This window comes from Panthera tigris, chromosome B2 (assembly GCF_018350195.1).
Source record: "Panthera tigris isolate Pti1 chromosome B2, P.tigris_Pti1_mat1.1, whole genome shotgun sequence".
Taxonomy (NCBI): Eukaryota; Metazoa; Chordata; class Mammalia; order Carnivora; family Felidae; genus Panthera; species Panthera tigris.
The window spans coordinates 54,574,439-54,586,643 of record NC_056664.1 but is presented as its reverse complement, the minus strand read 5'-3'; the positions used below and the strand labels follow the sequence as shown (position 1 = coordinate 54,586,643).

At 40.0% G+C, this 12,205-nt stretch overlaps 1 protein-coding gene and 1 non-coding gene across 5 annotated transcripts in view; one reads left to right on the top strand and one right to left on the bottom strand.

Annotated features, from left to right (window-relative positions):
• Positions 1-12,205, bottom strand: part of PRIM2 (DNA primase subunit 2) — a 344,380-nt gene that overhangs the window by 110,870 nt on the left and 221,305 nt on the right. The window contains exon 1 of one of the 4 annotated variants that reach the window (XM_042986604.1): positions 4,068-4,087. The exons of the other annotated variants lie outside the window; for them this stretch is intronic. The gene's annotated coding sequence lies outside the window, so the exon portion shown is untranslated. Of the gene's footprint in view, positions 1-4,067; positions 4,088-12,205 lie in introns of those variants that run through there. 4 annotated transcript variants of the gene reach the window in all.
• Positions 7,486-7,592, top strand: LOC122238996. Its single transcript, XR_006218117.1, has one exon. It is a non-coding gene; the product is annotated as a U6 spliceosomal RNA (small nuclear RNA).

Sequence of the window (12,205 nt, the reverse complement as noted above, 5' to 3'; positions counted from 1 at the left end):
ATATTCAAATTACTTTCCCAGGATGTCACTAATGTGAATATTTAAGCAAAACAAAGTTTGCTTTGAAAGAAAAAACAAAAACATAATCAACTATGATAATTAACATAACCACTTAGTAGACTAATTAAGGTTTCAGACTACAAGTTAAAAGACTTATAAATATACTGAGAAAACATGTGAATGATCGTAGAATAATACATTTATTATTTCTAAATTACTATTAACTAATATTGGTTTAATGCTTTACTAATTACATAGTATTGCATGTATATACATATTTCCTTGCAACATTTTAGCAGGCATTACTATTGTCCCCATTTTAACTTACGATATAATTGAAGCTCAGATGATTAAACAAAACTGAAAACCTCTGTTTTTTTTTTTTTAAGATTATTTTTTTTAGGTTTACTCATTTTGAGAAAGTGTGTGAACATGAGCAGGGGAGGGGCAAAGAGAGAGGAAGATCAAGAATCCCAAACAGGCCCTGCACTGTCAGCAAAGAGCCCGACACGAGGCTCGAACTCACAAACCATGAGATCATGACCTGAGCCAAAATCAAGAGTCAGACACTTAACTGACTGAGCTACCTGGATGCCCCAAAACCTGTGTTCTTAATTGTGTCCTCTTAAGTCTATATGGTTGATCACACCAATGTCAACATAAACAACATGTCTGTTTTTCTTGAGAGTGCTGGGTAAAAGCACAGGTTGTAGAATAAAATAGACCTGGGTCTAACTGGGGTCTGATCATTGACTACCTCTGCCACCTGGGGAAAAATCATTAAATTCTCCATAAAAGGAGGGTAATATTTACTTTGCAGTGTTGTTGTGAGATTAAATGAAATAAGGAACATAGGAAGGATTTAATAACAGCATGCCTGTTTTGCCAGTTCGTAAGCCTGAATAAATTTTACCTTCTGCCCTTTCTGCTTCTGCTCTAAGGCCACAAGACATTGCTAGAGAAAGCAATATAACAGTGCTCACTTAGCCAATCACAAATTTATGGCCTAGTACAGTTTTCTCATTAGTAAACTAAGACATAAATAAATACCTATTTCCTAGGACTGTTTTAAGGATTCCATAAGATGGTGCATGTAAAATATTAATTATAGTGCTTGGCATATGCTAGGCACTTGGTAAATGACCAAATTGTAATCATTCTGTAGCTTTGCAATCTTTTTTATTTATTTTAGGTGAACTCCTTAGCATACTTCCAGGAAGTGTTACTCTACACTCTCTTCAACATTCCTTAAGCCGTAAATGCATCAGATCTTTCTGGTAAATAATTTGCCTGCCTACTTTATTGAAAATATGGGCAGTCAGCATGACCTTCCCCAGCTCTTTTCTTCTTTCAAACACTCCTTTACCAACTTAAAATCTCTCGTACATTCTTCAGGTCTCAGACAAATAGGGATCCTCACTGAACTCTTTATGCAATTCATTCATTCATTCAACAAATTTTACTGAACATCTATGACTTTTCAGATGTTGTGCCAAGTGCTGAGTATGGTGGTAAAAAAAAAAAAAAAAAAAGGCAGAAATGGTCCCTACTCTCAGGGAGCATCATATGGGAGGGGAGACTGACACTATAGAGAGATGTTTACAAATTCCCTTTCTCTTTCCTCAAGCCTTGTTTCCTCAATTATTCCAGCACATCCTCCACTTCCAAGAGTTTCACTGATTCTGCCCTCATGAAAACAATCTTTGGCCCAGTCGTCCTCTATAGCTAATATGTTCTATTGCCCTTCTTCCTAACTTCTCAAACTTCTAGAACAAATACTCTATTTCCATTGCCTCCCTTTCCACATAAGGTCAATAAAGACTAAGAAACTTGTGTAACTTCCTAAAAATATCATCCATGCTGAAAGTATCAAGTACACCCTACTTTTGAGATTTTTCTCTTAGTGCCTAGGATCCCAGACTGATAATTCTGCTTTCACTTTAGGTTTCTCCATTTCCATTCCAAATAGTGATTATTCCTTCAAAGTTGAGTCCCCTGTTCTCTAAACTTCTCTCTATACTCTCCATCTGATAGCTTATTTACCCTCAAAGGATTTTTCTCTTATTTTTATTTCAATGACTCTCAAATCCACATATCCATTTTTCTTCTCAAAGAACAAGGCCTTTCACAATACAAGTACTGAATAAATAATCACAGAATGAAATCAGGAACAAACAAGCCAACGAGTCAACCAATAAGAATTTCTACTTGGACATCATTTCAAATTTACACCCAAAACGAAACTCATGATCAATTTCTCATCCACTCCAATTCCAGACAATTCAGCTCCATGCCCATCACCTATGTTAAATTTAATTCTTTCCTCATGTTTCTCCATAAACTGTTCCTCAAAATGTTTCTTAAATCCACTTTTTCCACTTTGTTCTTATCATTATCACAATAAGACCTAATCTGGTCAACTATCCCATTTCTACTCTCTACCCACTTTAATTAACTGTGTACACTTTCTCCAGATTAATCTTCTGAAAAAAATAATTCCCCTCCCTATTTAAAATTCACTAACGACTGGGGTGCCAGGTGCCGGGTGTTAAGCATCCGACTTCGGCTTAGGTCATGATCTCAGGGTTCATGAGTTCGAGCCCCAAGTCAGGCTCTGTGCTGATAGCTCAGAGCCTAGAGCCTGCTTTGGATTCTGTGTCTCCCTTTCTCTCTGCCCCTCCCTCACTCATGCTCTATCTCGCAAAAATAAATAAACATTAAAAAAATTTTTTTTTCACTAACGACATTCTCTTGACTAAAACCAAAGTTCATTTAAAGCAACTTATTGCTTTAAATGATAAGTGCATTCTAGCACTCATCTCTTTCTCCTCTTTTTCTCTCTCCTCACACCCTACTATTTTCCTAAATTAAACCAGAATAGTATTTTGAAAACATTTTTAAGTAGCAAAATCCTCCACTTAAGTGAAATCTTACACAGAATTCTAACACATGAAAGCAGAGGAAGATACAAATGTATGTTAAAGGTGGGGGGCAGGGCACGAATCAGAGAACTCAGCCTCCTTATGAATTTTTGCCCCCTTTTGCTAATTAAAATCAAGAGCTCCCACGAACACAGCCTGAAATACATTCCATTAATCTATATCCTTTGAAAATTTCCTAAAACAAATGATCTCTGCTGGAATTTGTTCCCTAATTCCCTTCTTTCCCTTTAAATTCCCTCTCCATGACACCTTTTAATAAGCCAGCACAAATTTTATTCTACCTGTAGAAACTTTACTGAGTACTCCATGTCAATCTAACCTCTCTTTCCTATGAATGATTCACACTTACAATATGTAAGAATCGATACCAAACCTTGAATGAATCCTCAATCAATAAAGTACAGAGATGTAACTATACATCTACATACATATATGAAATTACCATCCACATTCATATGATTTTCCAAAGGTATGTATATAATAGAACCAAATCTGAACTCAGTCCGCCTCTATATCTGTACCCTGTATTAGTTCTTTCCAACATTTTTCATGTCACTAAGCACACATAAAATGATATTTGTAAAGCACTCTACAGTAATGGCAGAAACTGCTCACAGTTGAAGGCAATTAGCTTTGAATAACCCAGGTCTAGCCCAGCTTCATCAAGGGTTCAAGGGATCAACACTGGAGTGTACTGGAAATTCACTAGCTGTACACCAGATAAGAAACTCTGCTGTACACATTCACTGATTTGGTATATACTAGGACCTGCCATATAACAGGGACTCAAATATATATACGTACGTGTGTGGCTTACTGATAAAGGACAACATTGTTACGTTCAAACTGCCTACAGGAGAAAAATGAGAGCTGAAGATTTTCAATGTCTATATTTTTATAACCAATTTATATAACGCTGGTTCATAATCTTTAGTGTGCATCAATTTCTCCTGGGATTCTTGTTAAATCACAAATGGTGGGACCCAACTCAGAGTCTGATTCAGAGAGCATGCATTTCTAACAAATTCCCAGATGATGAAAAAGCTGATGCTGCTGGGATAGGTCTTGGGAGAACCACTGGTCTTAAAAACAAAAACCTAAGCAATAAATATGACCCATACTTACACCACCACCCTCAGCCAACTATTTAATCCTTTGGTAGTCAAATTTTGATGACATAAGTCTGTTTTAAGTCATGATGCAAGCTGGATTCTAGAACCAAAGATAAGGTTTTTAAACAGTGCTAAATGTTCCTTGACCCAATTATAACAACATGCAGTAGACCTTATGTATGCAATCATCAGGGACAGGAATTTCAGCAACATAAAATGTTCATGAGATACATATTGTGCTTAATATCCAATAGAGCCCGGTCAAAGCAATTCAGAACAACAATACTATAAGCAATCTGATTAGGAGGACACATTGCTTTGAATTTATTAGAAGAATTATCTAGTCCAATTTAATTCTTAAAGCTAGTGGCTGATACAATTTAATATTTAAGTTCCAAGTGAAAGAGTATTTTAGGGGTATGTTCTTTTCAGGCTTTAAATAGAGGTTTGATTAATTTTATCTCTTACACACAGGGTGAGGCTTTTTCTCAGGTAGACTGGCATGTAAATTAAAATTACAAGTAAGAACAACTCGCATAAAACTATCCTGTAATTAATTAAATCTATTTTACTTCCATAAAGCATAGGTGCATTTACTTTATGAATTTAAGAAATTGTTTATGGAATAAGGCATTTAAAACTTCAAATACCTCTTATAGAATCATTCACAAATCCAAAGAATCCAATTTGGCAACCTAAATACAATTAAAAAATTTTTTAATGTTTATTTAGTTTTTGAGAGACAGAGAGAGACAGAACCCAAGTGGGGAAGGGGCAGAGAGAGAGGGAGACACAGAATATGAAGCAGGCTCCAGGCTCTGAGCTGTCAGCACAGAGCCTGATGCGGGGCTCAAACCCACGAACTATAAGATTATGACCTCAGCTGAAGTCGAATGCTTAACCAACTGAGCCATCCAGGCACCCCTCTAAATGCAATTTTAAAATGTCCTCACGCCCCAGTGACAAGGGTAACTGAAAAGGCTTTTGTTTTTCAAGTTCTAATCTAAGAGAGTGACATAGGAAGAACCTACACTCACTTTTTCCATGGACACACAAATCCACAGCTCTTCATAGAACACTTCTTCTTAAAGAAGAATGGAGGGCTGACTAAACAGCTTCTGCACAACAAAGGAGAGAATGGCAAGAACAGCAAGAGAGGCAGATACAAGGTAACTAACAAAGGGAATCCCCAACTGGAATGTTGCGGTGGGGAGGGAAAGCATTGAGTGACCGGAAGCAGGTCACCTGCCCTGGAACACAAGAAAAAGAAAAAAAAAAAAAAAAAAGGCCTAATTTAAAAGAACAATGAGCATATAAAAGAGCCATCCCTATAACACTGCCAAAGGGCAGGGGTGCTGCTGGAACTCACTGTGGCTCTAAGGGACTGGTGAAGACCATGGTTTACACTTTCCCTCTACCTTGAGAGGGCAGAATGGGGCAGAGTCTGGTCCCCACAGACAGCTTGCTGCCTTATCCAGCACCATGTCCCTAGCCCACATCAGCCCCTGAAGGACCAGGGAAAAGAAAAGAAACCGTGGTTTCAAAGGGCAACTAGCGTACAAAAAAGCCAGCTCTAGAACTTGGCCAAATGGTGGGAAAGAACTCTCTCCAGGTTAGAGTGGCTGGCAAGAGCCTTGGTTTATATTCCCCCTTCATCCAGATGATGTGAAAGGGGGCAGGGTCCGCGCATCCTAACTGACCTGCCACCTCAGTGAGCCCTGGTACCCTGGCCTACACCAGTCCTAGCCATTCCACCAAGGTGGCCCCAGGGCAGTGCACACATGGACACCCCTAAACACTCCAGGTTCATGCCACATCAGATTCAGGCAGCTTGCTGGGTGACATCCAGTGCAGAGCACTCTGGGGCCTCCCAGCCAACACCTGCCTCAGTTCCAGCCATGTGACAGGGCACACTCTGAGCAGAATACCCAGGACACCCAACCCAGGGTCATCTGGCGGGCTCTGTCAGTGGAGCACATGACTTGATCTCAGGGTTGTGGTCTTGAGCCCCATGCTGGGTATAGAGATGACTTAAAAAAAAAAATCTTAAAAAAAAAAAACTTCTCTTATTATTATTATTATTTTTTTTAAAGGACACTCAACCCATCCTCTGCTCCAGCTACCCTGCAGGGCCCTCCCTGCACTTAGCAGCCTGGGTTACCATGACTTATACCCACTTCAGTTTCAGCTATCCTGCCAGGGTACCCTCAGTGTGGAGAAACCCAGAATCCCTGGGTTGCACCCACCCCAGCATTGGCTGTCCTGTAAGGGTACCCTTTGCATGGAGGGCCCAGGGACCACAGTGACCCATAACTACTTCAGCTTTAGCTATAATGGCAGGGTTTCCTCTGTGCAGAGTGCCCCAGGACTACCCCAGCCTGTGCCCACTTCAGCTGCAGCTGTCCTGCCAGGGCATCCTTTGCATAGAGAGCCTTAGGACGAACCCCAGCCTAGGCACACAAGGGCCACACAATGACCATACACAAAATCATTTCTTCAAGTTTAGAAGCACCTGTCCCACCTAATTCATAGAAACAAACACAGAGAGTAAAGCAAAATGGAGGGACGAAGGAATATGCTTCCCCCAAAACACAAAACAAAACCTCAGAAAAATAAATGAAAAAGAATATTCCTAATAAATAGTTTAAAGTAATGATCATAATGATATTCACTGGAATGAAGAGGAGTATGGAATAACTCAGTAAGACCTTCAACAATAAGAGAGAAAATATAAGAAAGAACCAATCAGACTTGAAGAATACAATAACTGAAACAAAAAAATATACTAGAGGGAGGCCAGAGTAGATTACTGGATGCAGAAGAATAGATCAGTTATCTGAAAGACAAGATAATGGAAAGTACCAAGGCTGAAAAGCAAAAAGAAAAAAGAGTTTTACAAAATGAGGATAGGTTAAGGGATATCTTGGACAAAATTAAGTGATCATTCACATTATAGAGGGCCCCAATGGAGAAGACAGAGAAGGGGGGCAGAAAATGTATATGAAAAAATAATAGCTGAAAACATCCCTAAACTATAAGAAAAAATAGACCTCCAGGTTCAAGAACCACAGAGTTTCAAACAAGTTGAACACATGGAGGCCCACGCCATGAAATATAATAATTAAAATATTAAAGGTTAAAGATAAAGAGAGAATTTTAAAAGCAGTGAGAGAAACAATAAGTTACATACAAGAGAAATCACATAAAGCCATCAGCGGATTTTTCAACAGAAATTTTGCAGGCCAGAAAGGAATGGCATGATGTATTATTCAAAGTGCTAAAAGTAAAAAAACCTGTGATCAAGAATACTCTATCCAGCAAGATTATCATTTAGCAATGAAAAAGAAATAGTTAAAAAAAAAAAAAGTTTTCCAAATGAAAGTTAAAGGAGATTATCACCACCAAACTGGCTTTACAAGAAATGTTATAGAGTGCTCGATTTGGCAACACATATACTAAAATTGGAATGATACAGAGAAGATTAGCATGGCCCCTATGCAAGGATGACACGCAAATTTGTGAAGTGTTCCATATTTTTTTTAACAGAAGACCATGGGGGAGGGGAAGGGGAAAAAAAGTTAGAGAGGGAGGGAGGTAAACCTTAAGAGACTCTAAAAAACTGAGAATAAACTAGGGTTGATAGGAGGTGGAAGGGAGGGGCAAGTGGGTGATGGGCACTGAGGAGGGCACCTGTTGGGATAAGCACTGGGTGTTGTATGGAAACCAATTTGACAATAAATTTCATATTAAAAAAAATAAAATAAAATGTCCTGAATGTAAGGTTGCTCTAATAAAAAAAAAAAAAGAAAGAAATGTTATAGAGACCACTTTAGAAGAGGCCATAATTAGACATATGAATAAATAGAAAATAGGTGAATAAAAAGATGTAAAATATGATTCTCTCTCTCTCTCTCTCTCTATATATATATGGTAGAAAAGGGAGTTTGGAAGATGGCGGTGTAGGAGGACACTGGGCTCACCGCGTGTCCTGCTGATCACTTAGATTCCACCTACACCTGCCTAAATAACCCAGAAAACCGCCAGAAGCCTAGCAGAACGGAGTCTCTGGAGCCAAGCGCAGACAAGAGGCCCACAGAAGGGGGTAGGAAGGGCGGTGAGGTGGTGCATGCTACACGGACTGGTGGGAGGGAGCCGGGGCGAAGGGGCGGCCCAAGGGCCAAGCAGAGCCCCCAAGTCTGGCTTGCAAAAGCAGAGGGGCCAGACGGAGTGTGTTCCGACAGCAAGCAGGACTTGACATCTGGAAGGTTATAAGCTAACAGGTCTGCTCAGAGAACGGGAAGGCTGAAGGACAACGGGAGGGAGAGTTATTGAGCCCCAGACAACAGAGCTCAGCTTGGCAGGGGGGAAAAAAGGTGCTCGCCAGCAGCATCTCCCTCACCCATCCCCCAGCCGAAATCCCAAAGGGAACCAGTTCCTGCCAGGGAACTTGCTCGCTCAGCGCAAACACCCAACGCTGTGCTTCTGTGGAGCCACCCCTCCGGCAGTGGGTTTGACTCCCTCCCGCTGCCACAGGGCCCCTTCTAAAGTGGATCACCTAAGGAGAAGTGAGCTAAGCCTGCCCCTCCTGCCCCCGTGCACCTTGCCTACCCACCCCAGCTAATATGCTAGATCCCCAGCACCACAAGCCTGGCAGTGTGCAAGTAGCCCAGATGGGCCACACCACCCCACAGTGAATCCTGCCCCTAGGAGAGGGGAATAGAAGGCACACACCAGTCTGACTGTGGCCCCAGCGGTGGACTGGGGGCAGACATGAGGTCTGACTGCGGCCCCGCCCACCAACGCAAGTTATTCAAGACAGCACAGGGGAAGTGCCCCGCAGTTCCACACCACTCCAGGGACTATCCGAAATGACGAAACGGAAGAATTCCCCTCAAAAAAACCTCCAGGAAATAACGACAGCTACCGAACTGATCAAAAATTATTTAAACAATATAACAGAAAGTGAATTTAGAATAACAGTCATAAAATTAATCGCTGGGCTTGAAAACAGTATAAAGGACAGCAGAGAATCTCTTGCTACACAGATCAAGGGACTAAGGAACAGCCAGGAGGGGCTAAAAAATATTATCTATGAGTTGCAAAATAAAATAGAGACAACTACGGTTCAGATTGAAGAGGCAGAGGAGAGAATAGGTGAACTAGAAGATAAAATTATGGAAAAAGAAGAAGCTGAGAAAAAGAGAGATAAAAAAAATCCAGGAGTATGAGGGGAAAATTAGAGAACTAAGTGATGCACTAAAGCGAAATAATCTACGCATAATTGGTATTCCAGAGGAGGAAGAGAGAGGGAAAGGTGTTGAAGGTGTACTTGAAGAAATAATAGCTGAGAACTTCCCTGAACTGGGGAAGGAAAAAGGCACTGAAATCCAAAAGGCACAGAGAACTCCCTTCAGACATAACTTGAATCGATCTTCTGCACGACATATCATAGTGAAACTGGCAAAATACAAGATTAAGAGAAAATTCCGAACGCAGCTAGAGATAAACGTGCTCTAACATATAAAGGGAGACCTATAAAAGCGTGACTGATCGCTCTTCTGAAACTTGGCAGGCCAGAAAGGAATGGCAGGAGATCTTCAATGTGATGAACAGAAAAAAGTATGCAGCCAAGAATCCTTTATCCAGCAAGTCTGTCATTTAGAAGAGAAGGACAGATAAAGGTCTTCCCAAACAAAAACTGAAGGAAGTCGTCTTCACTAAACCAGCCCTACAAGAGATCCTAAGGGGGATCTTGTGAGACAAAGTACCAGAGACATTGCTACAAGCATGAAACCTACGGACATCACAATGACTCTAAACCCATATCTTTCTATAATAACACTGAATGTAAACGGGCTAAATGCGCCAACCAAAAGACATAGGGTATCAGAATGGATAAAAAAAACAAGACCCATCTATTTGCTGTCTACAAGAGACTCATTTTAGACCTGAGGACACCTTCAGATTGAGAGTGAGGGGATGGAGAACTATTTATCATGCCACTGGAAGTCAAAAGAAAGCTGGAGTAGCCATACTTATATCAGACAAACTAGACTTTAAATTAAAGGCTGTAACAAGAGATGAAGAAGGGCATTATATCATAATCACAAGGTCTATCCATCAGGAAGAGCTAACAATTATAAATGTCTATGCGCCGAATACAGGAGCCCCCAAATATATAAAACAATTACTCACAAACATAAGCAACCTTATTGATAAGAATGTGGTGATTGCAGAGGACTTTAACACCCCACTCACAACAATGGATAGATCATCTAGACACACAGTCAATAAAGAAACAAGGGCCCTGAATGACACATTGGATCAGATGGACTTGACAGATATATTTAGAACTCTGCATCCCAAAGCAACAGAATATACCTTCTTCTTGAGTGCACATGGAACATTCTCCAAGATAGATCACATACTGGGTCACAAAACAGCCCTTCATAAGTTTACAAGAATTGAAATCATACCATGCATACTTTCAGACCACAATGCTATGAAGCTTGAAATCAACCACAGGAAAAAGTCTGGAAAACCTCCAAAAGCATGGAGGTTAAAGAACACCCTACTAACGAATGAGTGGGTCAACCAGGCAATTAGAGAAGAAATTAAAACATATATGGAAACAAACGAAAATGAAAATACAACAATCCAAACGCTTTGGGATGCAGCGAAGGCAGTCCTGAGAGGAAAATACATTGCAATCCAGGCCTATCTCAAGAAACAAGAAAAATCCCAAACACAAAATCTAACAGCACACCTAAAGGAAATAGAAGCAGAGCACCAAAGACACCCCAAACCCAGCAGAAGAAGAGAAATAATAAAGATCAGAGTAGAAATAAACAATATAGAATCTAAAAAAACTGTAGAGCAGATAAATGAAACCAAGAGTTGGTTTTTTGAAAAAATAAACAAAATTGATAAACGTCTAGCCAGGCTTCTCAAAAAGAAAAGGGAGATGACCCAAATAGATAAAATCATGAATGAAAATGGAATTAGTACAACCAATCCCTCAGAGATAGAAACAATTATCAGGGAATACTATGAAAAATTATATGCCAACAACAAACTGGACAACCTGGAAGAAATGGAGAAATTCTTAAACACCCACACGCTTCCAAAACTCAATCAGGAGGAAATAGAAAACTTGAACAGACCCATAACCAGTGAAGAAATTGAATCAGTCATCAAAAATCTCCCAACAAAGAAGAGTCCAGGACCAGATGGCTTCCCAGGGGAGGTCTACCAGATGTTTAAAGCAGAGATAATACGTATCCTTCTCAAGCTATTCCAAAAAATAGAAAGGGAAGGAAAACTTCCAGACTCATTCTATGAAGCCAGTATTACTTTGATTCCTAAACCAGACAGAGACCCAGTAGAAAAAGAGAACTACAGGCCAATATCCCTGATGAATATGGATGCAAAAATTCTCAATAAGATACTATCAAATCGAATTCAACAGCATATAAAAAGAATTATTCACCATGATCAAGTGGGATTCATTCCTGGGATGCAGGGTTGGTTCAACATTCGCAAATCAATCAACGCGATACATCACATTAATAAAAGAAAAGATAAGAACCATATGATCCTGTCAATCGATGCAGAAAAGGCCTTTGACAAAATTCAGCAACCTTTCTTAATAAAAACCCTCAAGAAAGTCGGGCTAGAAGGAACATACTTAAACATCATAAAAGCCATTTATGAAAAGCCCACAGCTAACATCATCCTCAATGGGGAAAAACTGAGAGCTTTCTCCCTGAGATCAGGAACACGACAGGGATGTCCACTCTCACCGCTGTTGTTTAACATAGTGTTGGAAGTGCTAGCATCAGCAATCAGACAACAAAAGGAAATCAAAGGCATCAAAATTGGCAAAGATTAAGTCAAGCTTTCACTTTTTGCAGATGACATGATATTATACATGGAAAATCCGATAGACTCCACCAGAAGTCTGCTACTAGAACTGATACATGAATTTAAAAAGGTGCAGGATACAAAAATCAATGTACAGAAATCAGCTGCATTCTTATACACTAATAATGAAGCAACTGAAAGGCAAAGAAACTGATCCCATTCACAAATGCACCAAGCAGCATAAAATACCTAGGAATAAATCTAACCAAAGATGTAAAAGGTCTGTAT